Here is a 22,688-nt window from a genome sequence, read left to right as displayed (position 1 = left end):
CAGGAGGAAACTGAGGCACAGAGCGTCCTGTCAGTCACAGAACAGCTGGGTCCCTCCTGTGTGATGAGCGCCCCTGGGTCCTCCTGTGTCATGACCACACCCGCGTCCACTTTCTGGGTCGTGGGCTGCACAACGTCACCGCTCCAAATACCCTCCCATGGGTGCTGTGGGTGGTTTCCTTGGTCTTGGGACGGTCCTCTCTACTCAGGCAGGGATACCCGTCTGGGTTCACCCCTTACTGCCGCTGCCAGGCAGGGCTGGTGAGGCCGTTTACACCCTGGGGGCCGTCTGGTGCGGCTGCAGCTTCCCACATCACGGCTGAGGAGAGGGTCCTACCCACGGGTGCCCTTGGTGGGTTCAGCTGGCCCCTGCTGCAGGATCCTGGTTGATTTCCGGTACTCCTGGCCTTGCCACTGTCATTCCCGCTGGGCGTGATGAACACCTGCTGTGCCATGCTCTCGGGCAGCTCTCCGGGGTCATGGAAACTTCTGTGCCTCAGTTTCCTCCTCTGGAATGTTCAAATCCTTAGAGAAATAAGCTGGAAGACCTGGGAGCAAGACGGCTTGGGTTTCCAGGTCGGGGGGGCCAGATACAACCCCAAGGCTTTGGGAGGTAAGGAGACACCTGCTGCTCCATCTGGACCCGTGCCCGCGAGCTCTGCTGCTCTGCACCTGGCCCATGACTCTGTCCACTTGCCCCATATGGGTTCAAGGCACCAGGAATCAAGAATCCGGCCCTCTGGGCCGGATGCGGACTCAGTGGCTCACGCCTGTAATCCTGGCACTTTGGGAGGCCGAGAGGGGTGGATCACCTGAGGTTAGGAGTTTAAGACCAGCCTGGCCAACGTAGTGAAACCCCGTCTCTACTGAAAATACAAAAGTTAGCCAGGTGGGGTGGCACGGGCCTGTAATCCCAGCTACTCAGGAGGCTGAGGGAGGAGAATTGCTTGAACCTGAGAGGTGGAGGTTGCAGTGAACCAAGATATCACGCCCCTGCACTTTAGCCTGGGGATAGAGCGGGAGGGAGGGAAGGAGGGATCGATTCAGCCCTCTTTCCTCCCCTTCCCGCTCACTCCGACCCAACCTCCCAGTTCTGTCTTTAGAACAAGCTGCTTTTGTCTCTGCCCCAGGGACTTTGCACAGCCTGCTCTGTCCCTGCACGTGGCCAGCCCAGCAGCTCCCTCGCTGCCCACCTGTGGCCGGCCACATCCCTCCAATCTTCAGACACCCATTTTTTTTTCTTTTTCTTTTCTGTTTTATTTTTTTGAGTTGGTGGGGGTGGTCTCCAACTCCCGAGCTCAAGTGATCCTCCCGCCTCAGCCTCCCAAAGTGCTGGGATCCCAGGCGTGAGCCACCTCGCCTGGACTTGACACCCATTTTTATGTTCAGTTTGACAATATTTGTGACAAGTGAGTCAGAGATGATACAGCAAGGGGACGAAGACATGTTCCCTTCCCTCTAGAAAGTCACAGTCACGCACAGAAGACAGAAGGCTTGCAGCACACAGCGACGGGATAAAGGAAGCAGCTCTGCAACAGAGTGAGTGGCTCTCAACTTTTCATCACTGAGATATAATTCACAGACCATGAGGTTCACCTGCTTATAGGTGTAATCCAGTGACTTTTAATGTATTTGCAGAGTTGTGCAAACATCACTTCTGTCTAGTTCCAGAATGTTCTCATCACCCCAGAAGGAAACCCTATCCCCATTAGCTGTTGCTCCCCGTCCCCACCCCAGCCCCGGCACCCACGCATCCCCTCCCTGCCTCTATGGATTGGCCTGTCCTGGACATTTCATAGAAATGGGATCACAGACTGGGTGCAGTGGCTCACATGCCTGTACTCCCAGCACTTTGGGAGGCCGAGGCGGGTGGATCACCTGAGGTCAGGAGTTCAAGACCAGCCTGGCCAACATGGTGAAACCCTGTCTCTACTATAAATACAAATAAATTAGCCGGGCGTGGTGGTGGGCGTCTGTAATCCCAGCTACTTAGGAGGCTGAGGCAGGGAGAATTGCTTGAACCTGGGAGGCAGAGGTTTCAGTGAGCCAAGATTGTGCCACTGCAGTCAGCGTGGGCAACAAAGCAAGACTACGTCTCAAAAACAAAAACAAAAAAACCCTGAAACTCAGATGGTGACCCTCCCCTGCCTCAGTCCTACGATGGCTCCCTGTGCCCCAGGATTAACTCCCACTCCCGGGCCTGGCTGGGCACAGGGCAAGGCCAGAAGAACTTGAAAAAGCCAGAGGGTCCCGGCTCAGCGAGGAATGGGAGGTGCTTCCTTCTACCCATATAGGAGCCTAAGAGAGCTGCGAGAGTGGGAAGTGGGGTTGCCCAGATTTTCCAGGGCAGGAAACCAAGGCTGGGGGTTGGAGCTAACACCCAGGTCAGGGCCCTGGGTCTCGCTGCCCAGAGGCTCCGGTGAGTGAGGCTTATGGCAGCATGAAGCTGCGCCCGCCGGACCCGCCTCCCGCCTGCCATTCCCGCTGGGGAGGGAAGGGCCGCTCTGGGCAGCTCAGGGGCCCCACCGCTGTTTCCGGGCTCTCGGTCGGGTGGGGAGGGCCGTTGTCAGAGTCCCCCTGAGACCGTGGGGAACACTGCCTGCCTAATGAGGGTCCCTGGGGCCTCTGCCCAGTTCGGACTGGGGAATAAAGGCCCCCTCTTCCATTCCGCTGTTTCTCCGCCCCCCGCCGTAATAGGATTGAGACTTTTGAAGTTAATAGGAAACGGGGCAGGCTCCCACGTAGAGAATGCGGACGCAGAGGGCTTAAAGGGCCTTTTGTGAGCCCGGCCGGGAGGCTCCCCCCGCCGGCCGGTTGTGATGAAAGCACCGTGAAATATACAGTGTCAGGACGCCCCTTGCACCATGACAGGCCTCTTTACTTAAAGAAAAGAAGGGGGGAAAATCCCCCACCAGTTGTACATGTGCATGTGAACGCACACGTATGTGTATGCAGTGCTCTGGCCCGGCCGGCCGCTGGGATGCTGTCCACACGGTGCCCACCCGAGGCCTCTGCTCAGCCAGGAGGGTTGGGATTCATTCCAGCAGCCAGGAGTTCGGTTTTCTTTTTTTTGTTTTTGTGTTTTGAGATGGAGTCTTGCGCTGTCACCCAGCCTGGAATGTAGTGGCATGATCCCTGCTCACTGCCACCTCTGCCTCCCAGGTTCAAGCGATTCTCCTGCCTCAGCTTCCCGAGTAGCTGGGATTACAGGCACCTGCCACCATGCCCAGCTAATATATATGTATATATATTTTTTAATTTTTATTTTAGTAGAGACAGGGTTTTGCCATGTTGGCCAGGCTGGTCTCGAACTCCTGACCTCAAGTGATCCACCCGCCTCGGCCTCCCAAAGTACTGGGATTACAGGCGTGAGCCACTACGCCTGGCTGAGTTTGGGGTTTTGGATGCTGGGCCTAAGAGTCAGAGGCCATTCATCACTCAGGGCAGGCAGCCTCACCCAAGGCTCACTCTTCTCCCCTTACGCACCTCCAGAGACGGCAGGCTCACCACCTAGCAAGGCTCCTAGACGAGGCTTCCTTGCGTGTGGCTGCAGAAGAAGGTGAAGGTGACACCTTTCAATGTCACTGAGGAAAAATGACAAGGGACAGAAGGGAAGGCAATTTTTTTTTCTTTTTTTTTTGAGACGGAGTCTCGCTCTGTCACCCAGGCTGGAGTGCAGTGGCCGGATCTCAGCTCACTGCAAGCTCCGCCTCCCGGGTTCACGCCATTCTCCTGCCTCAGCCTCCCGAGTAGCTGGGACTACAGGCGCCTGCCACCTCGCCCGGCTAGTTTTTTGTAGTTTTTAGTAGAGACGGGGTTTCACAGTGTCAGCCAGGATGGTCTCGATCTCCTGACCTCGTGATCCGCCCGTCTCGGCCTCCCAAAGTGCTGAGATTACAGGCTTGAGCCACCGCGCCCGGCCGGCATTTTTTTTTTTTGAGACATGGCCTCACCCCCATTCCCCAAGCTGGAGTTCAGTGGTGTGATCTCACCTCATTGCAGCCTCCACCTCCTGGGCTCAAGTGATCCTCCCATCTCATTTTTGCATTTTTTTGTAGAGGTGGGGGTCTCACTACATAGCCCAGACTGGTCTCGAACTCCTGGGCTCAAGGGATCCTCCTACCTCAGCCTCCCAAAATGTTGGGATTACAGGCGTGAGCCACTGCTCCTGCCTCAGCCTCTTGAGTAGCTGGGATTACAGGTGCCCGCCACCGCGCCCAGCTAATTTTTGTATTTTTAGTAGAGACAGGGTTTCATCATGTTGGCCAGGCTGGTCTCGAACTCCTGACCTCATGTGATCTGCCTGTATCGGCCTCCCAAACTGCAGGGATTACAGGTGTGAGCCACCGCGCCCGGCCCAAGAAGGCAATTTCTAAAACAGCTTTACTGAGATATTCACGTAGCATACAGTTCATTCATTTAAAGAATACAATTTTTTTTTTTTGGTATTTTTAGTAGAGACGGGATTTCACCACGGGATTTGGCCAGGCTGGTCTCACACTCCTGGTCTGAGGTGATCCACTCACCTTGGCCTCCCAAAGTGCTGGAATTACAGGCGTAAGTCACCACACCTGGCCTGAAGTATCCATCAACCCAATCAACTTTCTTTTTTTTTTTTTTTTTGAGACGGAGTCTCGCTCTGTCGCCCAGGCTGGAGTGCAGTGGCACCATCTCGGCTCACTGCAAGCTCCGCCTCCTGGGTTCCCGCCATTCTCCTGCCTCAGCCTCCCTAGTAGCTGGGACTACAGGCGCCCGCCACCATACCCGGCTAATTTTTTGTATTTTTTTTTTTTTTTTTAGTAGAGACAGGGTTTCACCGTGTTAGCCAGGCTGGTCTCGAACTCCTGGCCTCAGGTGATCCACCCGCCTCGCCCTCCCAAAGTTCTGGGGTTACAGGCGTGAGCCACCACGCCCAGCCTAAAGTATACAATTGATTTGTTTTATTTTCTTCACAATGCTGTGTGTCCATCAACCCAATCAACTTTAGAACATTTCCATCACCCCAAGAGGAAACCCCGTTCCCGCCCCGGCACCCACACATCCCCTCCCTGTCTCTATGGATGGGTCTGCCCTGGACGTTTCATAGAAATGGGATGACACACTACGTGGCCTTTTGTGTCTGGCGTCTCTCACTGAGCGTGGCGTCCTCAAGGTGCATCTGCGCCGCGGCCTGGGTCAGAGCCTCGCTCCTTTTCATGGCTGAGTCGTGTTCCAGTGGGTGGATGGCCGCGCTGCGTTTGCCCCATTGTTGTGTTGATGGACATTTGGGCTGTTCCAGACGTTTCTGAGTGTGCAGGGAATGCTGTTCTTGCAAACTCTTCCAATGGCCCTGGATTTGGGCCTTTGACCCTCACAGAAGGCCAGGCAGAGGCCAGGCAGGTCCCACCAAGGCCAGAAGCAGAGGGCGTGTTCCCCAGCAGGGCCTGGCGTGCGTTCGGGGCATGATACATGGAAACAGCTTCCAGGCCTGGCCCTGTGTCTCCCAGCTGGCCCCGCCACTTCCGGAGGTGACCCGGCCACCCTGTGACGCTGTTTCTTCGTCGGCAAAGGTGGCGGTGATGGGGGCTCTGTGGCGGCAGCTGTTGTCATGGCGTGGCAGCTGCACACGGGAGGGCTCGTCCACGGGAGGGAGGCTTTCCGCAGGCGGCCCCTGCCCGTTTGAATGCTCCTGCAGACGGCCGTGTCATTCCCGTACCGCAGGCTGGGTGGGTGGAGAGGGTGTCTGTGTGTCCGGGGTTCCCCAGATTTCCGTTCAGACCCGTGGGAAGTCCACTTCCCTGCTGTGGGCTCCAGCATCGGGAGGGGTGGTCCGTGTGGAGCAACGTGTGGCCCTGTCCCCTCTACGGGAAATCCCGGGGAAAGGAGGGTGAAGGGGGCGGGAGTGTCCCGGAATCTGGTTGAGCTTTTGTGGCCCCCATGGATGCCTGCAGCCCGCCCAGCGGCACGGGAAGCCCCCTTGCCCGCCGGCTGGAAGGGGAGGGAGGCAGGTGGCAGGAGGTGGGTGGAGGGGCTGCTCTTCCCTGGGGGTTGCCGCGGGGAGACCTGTCCCTGCCAGAGCACGGCGGCTGGCCACCCCCTAGCCCTTTGGTGGCAGCTGTGCCCTGTGGTGGGCAGGGTGATGCGTGGGTCACCTGCCCCTGCGGCGGGCCCAGCGCCCTCCTGACTTCTCAGACCCTCCAGAGGAGGCAAAGGGGATCTCCCAGACAGAGTGAGAACACGTTGTTCCTTCAGGGGCAGCAAAACCAGTGCAGGTACTGCCCACCGGGGTCAGACATCAGAGGGACAGACACAGAGACAGACAGAGACAGTCAGAGTCAGAGAAAGACAGATGGAGGCAGAGAGAGACACGAATGGAAGAGACAGAGAGAGACACGAATGGAGGCAGAGAGAGTCAAATGGAGACAGAGAGAGAGACACGAATGGAGACAGAGAGAGACACGAATGGAGGCAGAGAGAGTCAGAGATGGAGGGAGGAAGAGACAGAGACAGAGACAGTGATAGAGAGAGAGACAGAGACAGAGATAGAGCCAGTCAGAGAGAGACAGAGACACAGGGAGACGAGGGAGACAGAGAGAGATGGAAGGAGGGAGAGACAGAAACAGAGACAGAGAGAGACAAAGGGAAACAGAGACGGAGAAACAGAGACAGAGAGGGAAAGAGACCGGGGGTGGCTGTGCAGGGCAATGGGCCGAACGCTCCATCCCGGCTTCCTGGCCCCTGGGCCCCCGTCTCCCAGCTGTGATTGGCCTGCTCTGGCCTTGGGCTCCACCTGACTTTTCTGGGTTTGGGGTTGAGGGTGCAGGAGGCCCTGGCAGGACGGGACTCTGGGTCCCCAGGGGCCACCTCACCCTCCCACCGCGGAGTCACAGTACTCGGGCATCTCCCCATCAGTGGGTGACACGTGCCCAGCGGGGACTCGGAAAGGGGCTGGGGCACCTCGGGCTCTTCTCAGCTCAAGTGTCCCAGGAGTTTGTCAAGGGGCCCACAGCCAGCCCGCAGCTAATGCTCAGGGGGAACCCGCCTCTACCAGGTGCCAGCCCAGGTGGGGCGGGGGAGCCTCAGGCCCTGCCCTCGGGTGCTCACAGCGTCTCTGGGACCTAGCAGAGGTCAGTGAGGGCTGAGGAAGCTTCATGCTGGGGTCTTGGTGCAGGAGGTGGGGGAGGGGATAAGAAAAGGCTTGAGGGGAGGGCCCAGATCCATTAATGGACACTGAGGCTGCTTGGTGTCTCCCTGGAAGATCTGTTCACATCCTGGACCCCGAAACTTGTGAACGGGACTTGATTTAGAAATAGGGTCTTTGGGCCGGGCGCGGTGGCTCAAGCCTGTAATCCCAGCACTTTGGGAGGCCGAGACGGGCAGATCACGAGGTCAGGAGATCGAGACCATCCTGGCTAACACGGTGAAACCCCGTCTCTACTAAAAATACAAAAAAATTAGTTGGACGTGTTGGCGGGCGCCTGTAGTCCCAGCTACTCGGGAGGCTGAGGCAGGAGAATGGTGTGAACCCGGGAGGCGGAGCTTGCAGTGAGCGGAGATCGCACCACTGCACTCCAGCCTGGGCGACGGAGCGAGACTCCGTCTGAAAAAAAAACAAAGAAGGCCTTTGCAGATGTGACCAACATATGACGAGGTCATTCGACTGGGCCCTGGCGCAGCGTGACTGGCGTCCATATAAAATACACATGCCCTGACTGGGCACTGGTGAAAAGGAACTGTTCCTTCAATCCCAGTCCCCACCTCTGGATGTTGCATAACCATTGTTTATGGCACCAGAAACTTCATCTCTGTAAACCACTTGGAGGGGTGTCTGGCACCAAGTCCCCCGTTCATGAGTGTTTGAAAATGGAATACAAATAAAATAGAAAAAATATAAAGAGAGAGCTGGTGCCTACACTCGGGGAGCCTACAGGACATGAGCTTGAAAGAGCCGGTTATCTCCCTGTCTCTCTGTCTCTCTCTCTCTGTCTTGGAAATGTCTAAGGGGGCAGGCAGGAGGGCTTCCTGGAGGAGGGGTCCTTTGAGCTGAGTTCAGAAGGGCGAGAAGGAGCTGGGTTTCTCATGGAGCAGCCAGTGCAAAGGGCTGAGGGCAGCCTGGAGCCTGGTGTGTCCTTCAGGGAGCTGGTGTGGCTGGAGCAGGGGATTCTAAGGCTGCTGAGGGCTTCATGGGCCGCAGGGAGGAGTTTGGTTTTTCTCTTGAAGGCACTGGGGAGCCACAGCAGAGTTTAGAGCAGAAGAGGGACATAATTTGTGCCCTGTGCCCGTGGTGAGAGGCGAGCAGGGAGGGCTGCCTGGAAGTGGGCAAGGACCTCAGAGCAGAATTCTGCCAGGGTGAAGCTTTGGAGGAAGTCTTCCTTCCTTTTCTCTTCTTTTCCCATCACAGGTTGAGAAATCAGAGGGAGAGGCATGGATGGAGCTTCTTGTGCCAGCGTGTGCAGGGGTTTTGGGGCCTGATACCCACCCCACGTGGGGACCAACCTGCCTGAGCCACCCCCTTTTCCCGCTAGAGGCCTCTCATCAGTCCCTGGGGGCCCAGGGGTGACCTTGGGCCACAGGGAACATCCAGACCTGGGTCGGTGGCCTTGGCAGGTGCCCGGGGGATCTGCCCTCCGGTCCTTGTCTCAGTTTCCACAGCGGGTCAGGGGGGTCCCGGAGGCTGGGTGTCGGCAGCCCTGAAGATTTACGCTGCCGCCGGCCACACCCCGGGAGTTGGACCCTCCTCGGTGCCACTTTACAGATGGAGGAACTGAGGTGGGGGCTCTGGTCTTCACCCGGCTTGAGTTGCGGGGCTGGAACCCGAAGCGTTTGCCAGTTCCCAGGGCCTGAGCGCTCTGGCCAGTGTGTGTAACGCCCTCTCCCTGGATGCCTCAAGTTTAGGAAATGGCAGAGCCGCCCGGATTGAAATTCTCAGCCCGTGCACGCCCGGCGGAGAAATCCATAATGCATTGTTTAGACAGATGCCTTTAAACTGCGCCATGGCGTGGGGGCGGCGGCCGGGGGGCCTGTACTGGGAAGGTCACCCTTTTTTTCTTCACAAAGGTCAGCCGTAGACCGTTGCCAAGACAACGGCCGGCTTAAAGATGGAGGCTTAAGGAGAACAGACAATTCCCCTCCCAAAGATGCCCCGTGCAAAGGGCCCGGCCGTGGGCTTGGGGGCTGGGGGCTTGGGAGGCTCAGGGGTTGTGAGGAGCTGAGGCTGGAGCACAGAGAGGGAGGAGTGGAGCACTGCGATGGCTTTGGGAGGCCCGGGAAGGAATGTGGGGGTCTGGGGGGCAGATCTTGGCTCGGCCCCTGCCAGGCTGTCTTCAAACCAGTAAGCCTCAAGGTTCCTGGCTGTGAAATGGGAACAATGTCTGCCCTTCAGGGTAGGAATCTCCAGGCTGGTCTGGTGTGGGAACCACTGTGTTAAACATGCAGACTGACCGGGCGTGGTGGCTCACGCCTGTAATCCCAGCACTTTAGGAGGCCGAGGCGGGCAGATTGTGACATCAGGAGATGGAGACCATCCTGGCTAACACAGTGAAACCCCGTCTCTACTAAAAATACAAAAAATTAGCCGGGCATGGGGGCGGGCGCCTGTAGTCCTGGCTACTTGGGAGGCTGAGGCAGGAGAATGGCGGGAACCCGGGAGGCGGAGTTTGCAGTGAGCTGAGTTCGAGCCACTGCACTCCAGCCTGGGCGATAGAGCGAGACTCCGTCTCAAAAAACAAAACAAAACAAAACAAAACAAAACAAAAAAACATGCAGACTCTAGCCGGGCACAGTGGCTCACGCCTGTCATCCCAGCGCTTTGGTGGTTGTTTGTTTGTTTGTTTTTAAGATAGTCTCGCTCTGTCGCCCAGGCTGGAGTGCAGTGACAAGATCTTGGCTCACTGCAACCTCCGCCTTATAGGTTCAAGTGATTCTCCTGCCTCAGCCTCCCAAGTAGCTGGGACTACAGGCGTGTGCCATCACACCTGGCTAATTTTTTATACTTTTAGTACAGACAGGGTTGCACCATGTTGACCAGACTGGTCTTGAACTCCTGACCTCATTATCCACCTACCTTGGCCTCCCAAAGTGCTGGGATTACAAGTGTGAGCCACTGCACCTGGCCTCATCTCAGCACTTTAGGAGGCTGAGGTGGGAGGATTGCTTGAGTCCAGGAGTTTAAGACTAGCCGGGCAAAATAGCGAAATCTTGTCTTTATTAAAAAAAATATATATATATATATTTATGGGGCCGGGCGCGATGGCTCACGCCTGTAATCCCAGCACTTTGGGAGGCTGAGGCGGGCAAATCGTGACATCAGGAGATTGAGACCATCCTGACTAACACTGTGAAACCCCGTCTCTACTAAAAATACACACACAAAAAAAATTAGCTGGGCGTGCTGGTGGGCACCTGTAGTCCCAGCTACTCTGGAGGCTCAGGTAGGAGAATGGTGTGAACCCAGGAGGTGGAGTTTGCAGTGAGCCAAGATCTCGCTACTGCACTCCAGCCTGGGCGACAGAGCGAGACTCCGTCTCAGAAAAAAAAAAATGCAGATTCGTAGGCCCTCCAGGGGGCTCGTGCTCTAGAAAGCTTGGGGGTCTTGGCCAACATCCTAGGTGTCTCCTGATCACAGCCTTTTGGGGTGAGACCCCATGAGTGTGAGCTGGGACTCTGAGGAGGCTTGGTTTCTCCTGCCCCCTTCCCCGAGCTGGGGCCGGAACCCTGGTGGCCCCTCTGGGCCGGAAGCGGACTGGAGGCTCAGATTTGCAAACCTGAGGGCAGAGGTCCCGGGAGCAATGAGATGGGCCTGAGACCCTCGGTCAGAGGTGGCTGTTTCTCGCTCTGCAGGATCTGAGCACCTTGGTGGCCAGCAGGGACGTGGCCAGGAGCTGGCCTCGGCTTTGGGGACTGAAGGCCTTTGCTGTCATAGCTTTTTGGTAGCTACGTGAAAACGGTGCTGTTCACACAAACCAATCTCCCTGGAGGTGCTTTTAAGGACTGGTGAGAGCCACACGCCCTGATTACCATTTCATTTACCGGCGAGACTGCCTTACCTTTGCGACGGAGAGAACATCAGGAAGGTGACTGTTATTGAGGCAAAATTCACACAGCGCAAAAGTAACCTTTTTTTTTTTTTTTTTTTTTTTTTGAGACGGAGTCTTGCTCTGTCCCCCAGGCTGGAGTGCAGTGGCCGGATCTCAGCTCACTGCAAGCTCCGCCTCCCGGGTTCAGGCCATTCTTCTGCCTCAGCCTCCCGAGTAGCTGGGACTACAGGCGCCCGCCACCTCACCCGGCTAGTTTTTTGTATTTTTTAGTAGAGACGGGGTTTCACTGTTTTAGCCAGGATGGTCTCGATCTCCTGACCTCGTGATCCGCCCGTCTCGGCCTCCCAAAGTGCTAGGATTACAGGCTTGAGCCACCACGCCCGGCCAAAAGTAACCATTTTAAAGTCAGCTTAATGATCTGTATCGGGCCTTACTCCCGTCCCCGGCCCCAGCCCTGACGCTACGGATCCGCTTTCTTCTTTCTTTTTTCTTTTCTTCTCCCCTCCCCTCCCCTCCCCTCCCCTTTCCTCTCCTTTCCTTTCTTCCCTCCTTCTTTCTTTTCTTTTCTTTTTTCTCCTTTCCTTTCTTCCTTTCTTTTCTTTTTTTCTTTTTTTTTTTTTTTGAGACAGAGTCTCGCTCAGACGCCCACGCTGGAGTGCAGTGGCGCAATCTCAACTCACTGCAAGCTCCGCCTCCTAGGTTCATGCCATTCTCCTGCCTCAGCCTCCCGAGTAGCTGGGACTACAGGCGTCCACCGCCACGCCCGGCAAATATTTTGCATTTTTAGCAGAGACGGGGTTTCACCGTGTTAGCCAGGATGGTCTCGATCTTCTGACCTCGTGATCCACCCGCCTCAGCCTCCCAAAGTGCTAGGATTACAGGTGAGCCACCGCACCTGGCCTCTTTTCTTTCTTTTCTGTTTTCTTTATTTCTTTTTCTTTCTTTCTTCTTTCTAGACCTGTCGCCCAGGCTGGAGTGCAGTGGCATGATCTCAGCTCACCGCAACCTGCGCCTGCCAGATTCAAGCAATTCTCCTGCCTTGGCCTTCTGAGTAGCTGGGATTACAGGCGCCTGCCACCACGCCCGGTTAATTTTTGTATTTTTAGTAGAGACGGAGTTTCACGGTGTTAGCCAGGATGGTCTCGATCTCCTGACCTTGTGATTCAGCCGCCTAGGCCTCCCAAAGTGCTGGGATTACAGGTGTGAGCCACTGCACCTGGCCCACTTTATTTTTTTTTAATTATTTTTTATTTGGCTGGGCACGGTGGATCTTGCCTGTAATCCCAGCATTTTGGGAGGCCGAGGCGGGCGGATCACGAGGTCAGGAGATTGAGACCAGCCTGATCAACATGTGAAACCCCATGTCTACTAAAAATACAAACTAGCTGGGCATGGTGGCGGGCACCTGTAGTCCCAGCTACTCGAGAGGCTGAGGCAGGAGAATGGTGTGAACCCAGGAAGTGGAGCTTGCAGTGAGCCGAGATCGTGCCACTGCATTCCAGCCTGGAGGACCGAGTGAGACTCTGTCTCAAATAAATAAATAAATAAAAATAATAATTTTTTAAAATAATAAATTAAATAAATAAATTATTTATTTATTTTTCAAGATGGAGTCTCGCTCTGTCGCCCAGGCTGGAGTGCAATGGCGTCATCTCGGCTCACTGCAACCTCTGCCTCCCAGGTTCAAGCGATTCTCCTGCTTCAGCCTCCCAAGTAGCTGGGATTGCAGGCACCTGTCACCATGCTTGGCTAATTTTTGGATTTTTAGTAGAGACAGGGTTTTGCCATGTCGGCCAGGCTGCTCTCAAACTCCTGACCTCAGGTGATCCTCCCACCTCTGCCTCCCAAAGTGCTGGGATGACAGGGATGAGCCACCGCGCCCGGTCGAGCAGTTTTTAATTTTTGGAAAATGGGCATCTCCAGTGTGAGAAGCGTCTGGATGTGGGTTGTGGTTTGAGTGCCCTGAATTAGTTAAAGGCCTGCCTTCTTCTCTGTGGTTCCCTGCAGACCTGACGGTCTGTGATTCTGCAGATGTCAGGGCTGTACAGAAGAGGGTGGAGGCCGGGCCAGCCCCAGCTCCTGCTCACACAGGGAATTAGTGTCAGAGCTAGGCTGGGGTCGAGAGGCGGGCTGCTGGGACATCTGCCCTTTCACCCCCGTGCTGACTCCAACATCAAATTGCTGTCAGCCTGGCTGTCCGAAAAGAATGTACCTGGGGCTGGACGCAGTGGCTCACACCTGTCATCCTAGCTACTCAGGAGGCTGAGGCAGAAGAATGGCTTGAACCAGGGAGGCGGAGGTTGCAGTGAGCCGAGACTGTGCCACTGCACTCCAGCCCGGGTGACAGAGTGAGACCCCATCTCAAAAAAAAAAAAAAAAAAAAAAAAAAAAAACCAGACTAGGCACGGTGACTCACGCCTGTAATCCCAGCACTTTGGGAGGCCGAGGCTGGCAGATCACCTGAAGTCAGGAGTTTGAGACTACCCTGGCCAACCCAGGCTGGCCAACCCAATTTTTTTTCTCTCCTGAAAAAAAAAGAAAAAAAAAAAAATGCGGGAGGCTGAGGCCGGAGAATCGCTTGAACCAGGAGGCAGAGGTTATAGTGAGCCAAGATTGTGCCACTGCACTCCATCCTGGGCAAGAGAGGGAGACTCCATCTCAAAAAAAAAAAAAAAAACTACAAAAATTAGCTGGGCGTGGTGGTACACGCCTGTAATCCCAGCTACTCGTGAGGCTGAGGCAGGAGAATCGCCTGAACCCAGGAGGCGGAGGTTTCAATGATCCGAGATCGCACGACTGTACTCCAGCCTGGGTGACAGAGCGAGACTCCATCTCAAAAAAAAAAAAAAAAAAAAAAACATACCTGCTTTTCTCGCCAGTTAGGACAGGACATCGGGAACCTAGAAAATTTGACCAACACAGGCCGAGCGCGGTGGCTCAAGCCTGTAATCCCAGCACTTTGGGAGGCCGAGACGGGTGGATCACGAGGTCAGGAGATCGAGACCATCCTGGCTAACACGGTGAAACCCCGTCTCTACTAAAAAGTGCAAAAAACTAGCTGGGCGAGGTGGCGGGCGCCTGTAGTCCCAGCTACTTGGGAGGCTGAGGCACGAGAATGGCGGGAACCCGGGAGGCGGAGCTTGCAGTGAGCTGAGATCCGGCCACTGCACTCCAGCCCGGGCGACAGAGCAAGACTCCATCTAAAAAAAAAAAAAAAGAATCCCCACGTGTGTGTCCCCACCCACGTGTGTGTCCGGGCGTGGTCGCATACGCAGGTACCTTCCTTTCGCAAAGAGTGATGTTTTAGCTGCTGATATGTACCTGTTTGTCACTTCACACTGTGTTAATATCACAGCTCTTTTCCCATGTAAACCAGTCTTCTGGGACAGAATTTGTTTTTATTTTTATTACAAAATGTTTACTTTGAGACAGAGGCTTGCTCTATCGTTCAGGCTGCACGATCTCATCTAATGGCAACCTCTGTCTCCTGGGTTCCAACGATTCTCCTGCCTCAGCCTCTCGAGTAGCTGGAATTACAGGCACACACCAACCCCCACTAATTTTTGTATTTTTAGTAGAGATGAGGTTTCACCATGTTGGCCAGGCTGGTCTCGAACTCCTGACCTCAGGTGATCCACCCACCTCGGCCTCCCAAAGTGTTGGGATTACAGGCGTGAGCCACCGTATCCAGCCTTATTTTCACTTTCAGAGATGGGAGTCTCACTGTGTTGCCCAGTCTCACTGTGTTGCCTCGAAGTCCTGGGCTCAAGTGATCCTCCCCACTCAGTTTCCCAAAGTGCTGGGATTACAGGCGTGAGTCCTTGCGCCCGGCCCCGAGTTTTTAATCTTTGGCTTCTAGCAAGGTGCTGCTTCCTTTTAGCTTCTAGAATGTTCTCCGCCACAAACAAGATTAAAGTCTCCAACAACAAAACAAAACAAAAAACGCTTCCAAACTGCAACTCGTCGAGAGATGGCAGAGGCTTGTTTCAGACTCCAGTTGGGAAGGGGACGTAGGGCGGGTGCTTCTCCGAGAAAGGCCCTGGTGTGGGGGAGGGGGGCTGAGGTTGGAGAGGGGGCACCCAGAGGCCAGGCGGGAAGGAGCCTTCCTGGGAGCCGAGGTCTCCACGTTGCCACCATGGCTGGGGGTCACTCTCTGCACCACCCGAGATGTCTCCCGAGACTTCAGCTTTAAAAAGCTGTGTGGGGGGCCGGGCGCGGTGGCTCACACCTGTAGTCCCAGCACTTTGGGAGGCCGAGACGGGCGGATCACGAGGTCAGGAGATCGAGACCATCCTGGCCAACACGGTAAAACCCCGTCTCTACTAAAAATACAAAAAATAAGCCAGGCGTGGTGGCAGGTACCTGTGGTCCCAGCTACTCGGGAGGCTGAGGCAGGAGAATCACTTGAACCAGGGAGGTGGAGGTTGCAGTGAGCCAAGATTGTGCCACTGCACTCCAGCCTGGGCAACACAGACTCCGTCTCAAAAAAAAAAAAAAAAAAAGGCCGGGCGCGGTGGCTCAAGCCTGTAATCCCAGCACTTTGGGAGGCCGAGACGGGCGGATCACGAGGTCAGGAGATGGAGACCATCCTGGCTAACCCGGTGAAACCCCATCTCTAGTAACAATATGAAAATTAGCCTGGGCCGGGCGCGGTGGCTCAAGCCTGTAATCCCAGCACTTTGGGAGGCCGAGACGGGCGGATCACAAGGTCAGGAGATCGAGACCATCCTGGCTAACCCGGTGAAACCCCGTCTCTACTAAAAAATACAAAAAAACTAGCCGGGCAAGGTGGCGGGCGCCTGTAGTCCCAGCTACTCGGGAGGCTGAGGCAGGAGAATCACTTGAACCCGGGAGGCGGAGCTTGCAGTGAGCCGAGATCCGGCCACTGCACTCCAGGCTGGGCGACAGAGCGAGACTCCGTCTCAAAAAAAAAAAAAAAAAAAAAAAAAAAAAAAAGGCTGTGTGGATTCCCCTGGGCCTCCGGAGTCCGGAGTGGGGGCTAGGAGCTGCCTGGGGAGGGGCTGGAAAGGAAGCAGCAGACAATGGGCTGGGCCGCACCCCTCCCCGGTTCCGGTTCCCCCCAAATCAGATGGACACGGCTGCAGAAAGCCGCGGCCGGGCGCTGGGCGCACAATGCCTGCTGTCGTCCCGTGTTTTCTGCCGTCCCCGCCTCCGTTGTCTGGGTCCCCTGGGGCGGCTGTGGAAATTGGGGTTTGAGAGCCCTTCCAGGCAGGCTCTCTTTGTGACTGTGTCATGCATCCTTTGGGAGACAGTAGGGGACACCTTCCCTTTCGCCCTCTGGATGAGGCAGGGGTGACAGCGTTGGTGCGTGTACCGGGTGCCGGAGGGCTCTCGGGAAGGAGGAGGGGGCCCGGCTCCCGGTCCCCTGTCACTGCTCAGTCCCGGTTGCAGGCATTGTGGGCACCGCCCGTCCTGCCCACAGGAAGATCACTGTCCGCAGAGCATCCTGAGCTGTGACCTGCGTGTATTTCCCCGTGGGGATGTGGGGTCTCCCTCACGTCAAGACAGTCGGTGTCGCACAGGCATTTAACCCACCGCTGCCACGGGATTGGGATCGGCCCAGCCCCGCTGTGGCAGGAGAGGGGCCTGGGAACCCACCAGCAGCCTAGTCCTGGAAGCTGCGTGTTGCAGATTATGGAAAATGTAGTGGCGCTCAGAACGAAACATCTGAAAATGGTGTTGAAAGAAAACAAGGACCCATCACTTTTGTGAATGTTTCCAGCAAGGACTCTCAGGCTGTGATGACTGGTTTTCGTTTTTTTGTTTTGTTTAGTTTTGTTTTTTTGAGATGGAATCTCACTCTGTCGCCCGGGCTGGAGTGCAGTGGTACAATCTCGGCTCACTGCAACCTCTGCCTCCCGGGTTCAAGCAATTCTTCCGCCTCAGCCTCCCGAGTAGCTGGGATTACAGGCGCCCGCCACCATGCCTGGCTAATTTTTATATTTTTAGTAGAGACGGGGTTTCCCCATCTTGGCCAGGCTGGTCTCAAACTCCTGACCTCAAGCAATCTGCCCGTCTCAGCCTCCCAAAGTGCTGGGATTACAGGCGTGAGCCATCACGCCCGGCCCAGCAGTGATGAGTTTTACAGAATATACAGATTATTTAGTTTTTATTTTATTTTATTATTATTTTTTTTTGAGATGGAATCTCGCTCCGTCTCCCAGGCTGGAGTGCAGTGGCACGATCTCAGCTCACTGCAACCTCCACCTCCCAGGTTCAAGCGATTCTCCTGCCTCAGCCTCCCAAGTAGCTGGGATTACAGGTGATTGCCACCACGCCCAGCTAATTTTTTGTATTTTTAGTAGAGACAGAGTTTCACCATGTTGACCAGGCTGGTCTCAAACTTCTGACCTCAAGTGATCCGCCTGCCTCGGCCTCCCAAAGTGCTGGGATTACAGATGTGAGCCACCTTGCCCAGCCTGTTTGTTTGTTTGTTTGTTTGAGACGGAGTTTCACTCTTGTCACCCAGGCTGGAATGCAATGGCATGATCTCAGCTCACTGCCACCTCTGCCTCCCAGGTTCAAGTGATTCTCCTGCCTCAGTCTCCCAAGTAGCTGGAACTACAGGCAGTCACCACCACACATGGCTAATTTTGTATTTTTAGTAGAGACGGGGTTTCACCACGTTGGCCAGACTGGTCTCAAACTCATGACCTCACGTGATCTACCTGCCTCAGCCTCCCAAAGTGCTGGATTACAGGTGTGAATCACTGCACCTGGCCAGGTACACCATTTTTTAAAAATAAAATAAGAAGCCCAGGCCAGGAGCATGGCTCACACCTATTAGCCCAGCACTTGTGGAGGCCAAGGCAGGAGGATCACTTGGGCTCAGGAGTTTGAGACCAGCCTGGAAATATAGTGAGACCTCATCTCTACAAAAATAAAAATTTAGCTGGGCGTGGTGGTGTGCACCTGTGGTCTTAACTACTCAGGAGGCTGAGGTGGGAGGATCTCTTGAGCCCAGGAGGTGGAGGCTGCAGTGAACTGTGATTGTGCCACTGCACTCCAGCCTGGGAAACAGAGTGAGACCCTGTCTCAAAAGAAAGACCCCCACCAAAAAAAAAATTTTCAAATGAAATTAAAAAAAAAACAAAACCCAGTCTGGGCGTGGTGGCTCACACCTATAATCCTAGTACTTTGGGAGGCTGAGGCAGGTGGATCACTTGAGGTCAGGAGTTTGAGACCACCCTGGGTAACATAGAAAAATGCCATCTCTACAAAAAAGAAAAAATTAGCTGGGCGTGATGGTGTGCGCCTGTAATCCCAGCTACTTGGTAGGCTGACATGGGAGGATCGCTTGAGCCCAGGCGGTTGAGGCTGTAGTGAGCCGTGATTTTGCCACTACACTCCAGCCTGGGCAACAGAGCAAGACTCTGACTGGAAAAAAAAAAAAAAAAGGATTTGTCTGTGTGTGCGTGTGTGTGTTTTGCTGTCCCCCAGGCTGGAGTGCAGCGGCGCAATCTCGGCTCACTGCAACCTCTGCCTCCTGAGTTCAAGTGATTTTCCTGCCTCAGCCTCCTGAGTAGCTGGGATTACAGGCGTACACCACCACACCCGGCTAATTTTTGTATTTTATTTATTTATTTATTTATTTATTTATTTATTTTTTGAGACGGAGTCTCGCTCTGTCGCCCAGGCTGGAGTGCAGTAGCACGATCTCAGCTCACTGCAAGCTCCGCCTCCCAGGTTTACGCCATTCTCCTGCCTCAGCCTCTGGAGTAGCTGCAACTACAGGCGCCCGCCACCTCGCCCGGCTAGTTTTTTGTATTTTTTAGTAGAGACGGGGTTTCACCGAGTTAGCCAGGATGGTCTCGATCTCCTGACCTCGTGATCCGCCCGTCTCGGCCTCCCAAAGTGCTGGGATGACAGGCTTGAGCCACCGCGCCCGGCCAATTTTTGTATTTTAATAGAGACGGTTTCTCCATGTTGGCCAGGGTGGTCTCGAACTCCTGACTTCAGGAGATCCGCCCACCTCGGCCTCCCAAAGTATTGGGATTACAGGGGCGTGAGCAACCGTGCCCGGCCGTATTTATGTATTTATTAAATAAAATAACTGGGCACGGTGGCTCATGCCCGTCATCCTGGCACTTTGGGAGGCCCAGATCACCAGCGCTTTGCACGCTGTGCCTGTTGGCCTCAGTTTCGCCACTAAAAACTTGTGATGATTACATGGAGCCCAGATCCATGAATAAAACACGAGGTCTGGAGTTAGTGCTTCCTCTCCTACAGCGAATGCATAATCAGCCCAAAACTGCGGCGACGAGGCGTCCGAGGCGGCCGCACCCCAGCAGCGATCAATGATTCATGGCTCGATCTGCTAATTGCCTCTCGGGCCCAGCTTCGGGCTGATGCGTTTGACAAGGCGAGGAGTCCGAGACATGCATTAGGCACTCAGCAGCCCCCGCCAGCCCCAGAGGACGAGACTGCTTCCCCCTCCTGGGGGTGATCCGTCATTTTGTCCACGGGGGAGTTGGGGGGCTGGGGGTTAAGAGGGGCTGGATGCTTGGGCCCTGTTTGTAAACAGCATCGATTTCTGAGCTGAGATGCCGTGGCGAGGCCCAGAGCAGGGCTGTGTTCACAGCCGTGGAGGGGTCTGCCGGCCGCTGCCTGCTATGGAACCTTGGGTGGGGCTGGGGGCACAGGACCTCCTGCCTAACCTCAGACAGCCCCTCCTGCCAAGGAGAACTCCAGCTGCCAGTCGCAGTCATTTGTGCACCACTTGGAGGCAGAGCGGGGTCTCCGGAGGATGGCTGGTGCCCGGAATCTGCTGCAGTTTACAGGGCCCTGGTCCCCGCAGATGCTCCAGCTTCTCCTTAGGGCTTCCCGGCTAAGATGGACCTGCAAGTGTGTTTTGTTGTTGTTGCTGTTTTTGGAGATGGAGTTTTACTCTGTTGCCCAGGCTGGAGTGCAGTGGCGCGATCTTGACCCACTGCAGCCTCCACCTCCTGGTTCAAGTGATTCTCCTGCCTCAGCCTCCTGAGTAGCTGGGATTACAGGCATCTACCACCACACCCGGCTAATTTTTGTATTTTTTAATAGAGATGGGGTTTCACCATGTTGTCCAGGCTGGTCTCAAACTCCTGACCTCAGGTGATCCGCCTGCCTTGGCCTCAAAGTGCTGGGATTACAGGCATACATTTTATATATATATATATATATTTTTTTTTTTTTTTTTTTTTTTATTTATTTATTTTTTTTTTGAGACGTAGTCTCACTCTGTCGCCCAGGCTGGAGTGCAGTGGCACAATCTCGGCTCACTGCAAGCTCTGCCTCCTGGTTCATGCCATTCTCCTCCCTCAGCCTCCCGAGTAGCTGGGACTACAAATACCCGCCACAGCGCCTGGCTAATTTTTTGTATTTTTAATAGAGATGGAGTTTCACTGTGGTCTCGATCTCCTGACCTTGTGATCCGCCGGCCTCGGCCTCCCAAAGTGCTGGGATTACAGGCGTGAGCCACCGCGCCCGGCCACATTTTGTATTTTTTAGTAGAGATGGAGTTTCACCACGTTGGCCAGGCTGGTCTCGAACTCCTGACCTCAGGTGATCCGCCCGCCTTGGCCTCCGACACTGTTGGGATCGCGGGAGGATCGCAGAGTCTCGTTCTGTTGCTCAGGCTGGAGTGCAGTGGCAAAATCACGGCTCACTGAGCCACCGCACCCGGCTTGTCCCGTATTCTTACTGCTGTATCCAGCAGCACTGTCTGGACAGGCCTGGGACCTGCCATCTCCTTGGGTCAGGCTCAGGCCTCTCTGTCCAACTCTGGGCTCCTCCTGGCATGTACTGGAATGAGGCCTGGAGCAGCTCTTGAGGCGTGTTGGCCCCTCGGGCCCACTGGCCCCGGGTCACATTGGGTCACCGAGGGGTGTTCACCCACAATGGTGCAGCAGGAGGCCGTTCTCAGCAAGACCCGCTCTCATCCCAGCGTCACTCAGCAGCTGCCGGGAACGCCCTCTGCTCGAGGTGGGAGAAGGGGCTGGGGGCACCTGGCCCAAGGGAGCCCTGGAGATGCTGGTAAAGCTTTGCATAGGCCTGGCAAGGAGGAAGCAGGCTCTTCACCCTGCCAGCACCAGGCAGGTCCCCAAATAGCATCAGAGAAACCTACTTTTCCAAACCGACGCTGAGTGAAGCCTTCATTTGCCTGGAGGTGAAAATGTAAATGGTTTCAAGACAGATTTGGGGCCAGCGTGGGCGACAGACACAGACAGGCACACACATGCTTCCCGGTCCCAGCTCCCCGGGCTGGGGTGTGAGGACGCCGTTGCCCCTGGTTACAGAAGGGCATCCCCCCAGCTCAGCACAGGCTGGGGGCCGCCACCCAAACACGGTCACCAGCAGTGGCAGGAGGGAAGCAGAGAGACCCCCCTTTCCCGGGGCCAAGAGACCAGGTCGTACCTCGAAAGCCTTCAGCTCGGGGTCTGTGCCATTAGCGAGTGCCTCTCGGCTGCCCCCCAGGAGTCAGCGGGCTAACTGCCCCACAGCAGAGGAATGGGAGGGCTGTTTAAAGCCCTCTGTGGGAACTTTTCTTCTTCTTCCTGTTATTATTTATTTATTTTATTTTTGAGATGGAGTCTTGCTCTGTCGCCCAGACCGGAGGGCAGTGGCGGGATCTTGGCTCACGGCAACCTCCGCCTCCTGGGTTCAAGCAATTCTCCTGCTTCAGCCTCCCAAGTAGCTGAGATTACAGGCGCTGCCACCATGTCCGTCTAATTTTTGTGTTTTTAGTAGAGATGGGATTCACCATGTTGGCCAGGCTGGTCTCGAACTCCTGACCTCAAGTGATCTATCCACCTCGGCCTCCCAAAGTGCTGGGATTACAGGCGTGAGACATCGGACCCGGCCCTTCTTCTTGCTATTATTTCATTTTATTTATTTATTTTTTTTAGACGGAGTCTCGCTCTGTCGCGAGGCTGGAGTGCAGTGGCATGATCTCAGCTCACTGCAAGCTCCGCCTCCCGGGTTCACGCCATTCTCCTGCCTCAGCCTCCCGAGTAGCTGGGACTACAGGCGCCCGCCACCACGCCTGGCTAGTTTTTTGTATTTTTAGTAGAGACAGGGTTTCACCGTGTTAGCCAGTATGGTCTCGATCTCCTGACCTCGTGATCTGCCCTCCTCGGCCTCCCAAAGTGCTGGGATTATGGGCATGAGCCACCACACCCTGCCTTTCTTTCTTTCTTTTTTTTTTTTTCTTTTTTTTTTTTCTTCGAGACGGAGTCTCGCTCTGTCGCCCAGGCTGGAGTGCAGTGGCCGGATCTCAGCTCACTGCAAGCTCCGCCTCCCGGGTTTACGCCATTCTCCTGCCTCAGCCTCCCGAGTAGCTGGGACTACAGGCGCCCGCCACCACGCCCGGCTAGTTTTTTGTATTTTTAGTAGAGACGGGGTTTCACTGTGTTAGCCAGGATGGTCTCGATCTCCTGACCTCGTGATCCGCCTGTCTCGGCCTCCCAAAGTGCTGGGATTATGGGCATGAGCCACCACACCCCGCCTTTCTTTCTATTATTAGTAGACTTTATTTTATTTTTATTATTTATTTTAAAATTTTCCTTTTTGAGACAAAGTCTCACTCTGTCACTCAGGCTGGAGTGCAGTAGAACAATCTTGGCTCACTGCAGCCTCGACCTCCCAGGCTCAAGTGATCCTCCAATCTCAACCTCCC

General features: G+C 55.1%; 1 pseudogene; it reads right to left on the bottom strand.

Annotated features, from left to right (window-relative positions):
• Positions 1-5,100: 5,100 nt before the first annotated feature.
• On the bottom strand, positions 5,101-20,759 carry LOC126941663 (uncharacterized; annotated as a pseudogene).
• Between the last annotated feature and the right edge of the window lie 1,929 nt (positions 20,760-22,688).

Source organism: Macaca thibetana, chromosome 19, assembly GCF_024542745.1.
Source record: "Macaca thibetana thibetana isolate TM-01 chromosome 19, ASM2454274v1, whole genome shotgun sequence".
NCBI lineage: Eukaryota > Metazoa > Chordata > Mammalia > Primates > Cercopithecidae > Macaca > Macaca thibetana.
Note: the sequence above shows the minus strand (reverse complement) of the source record. Positions and strands in the feature narration are given on the sequence as shown.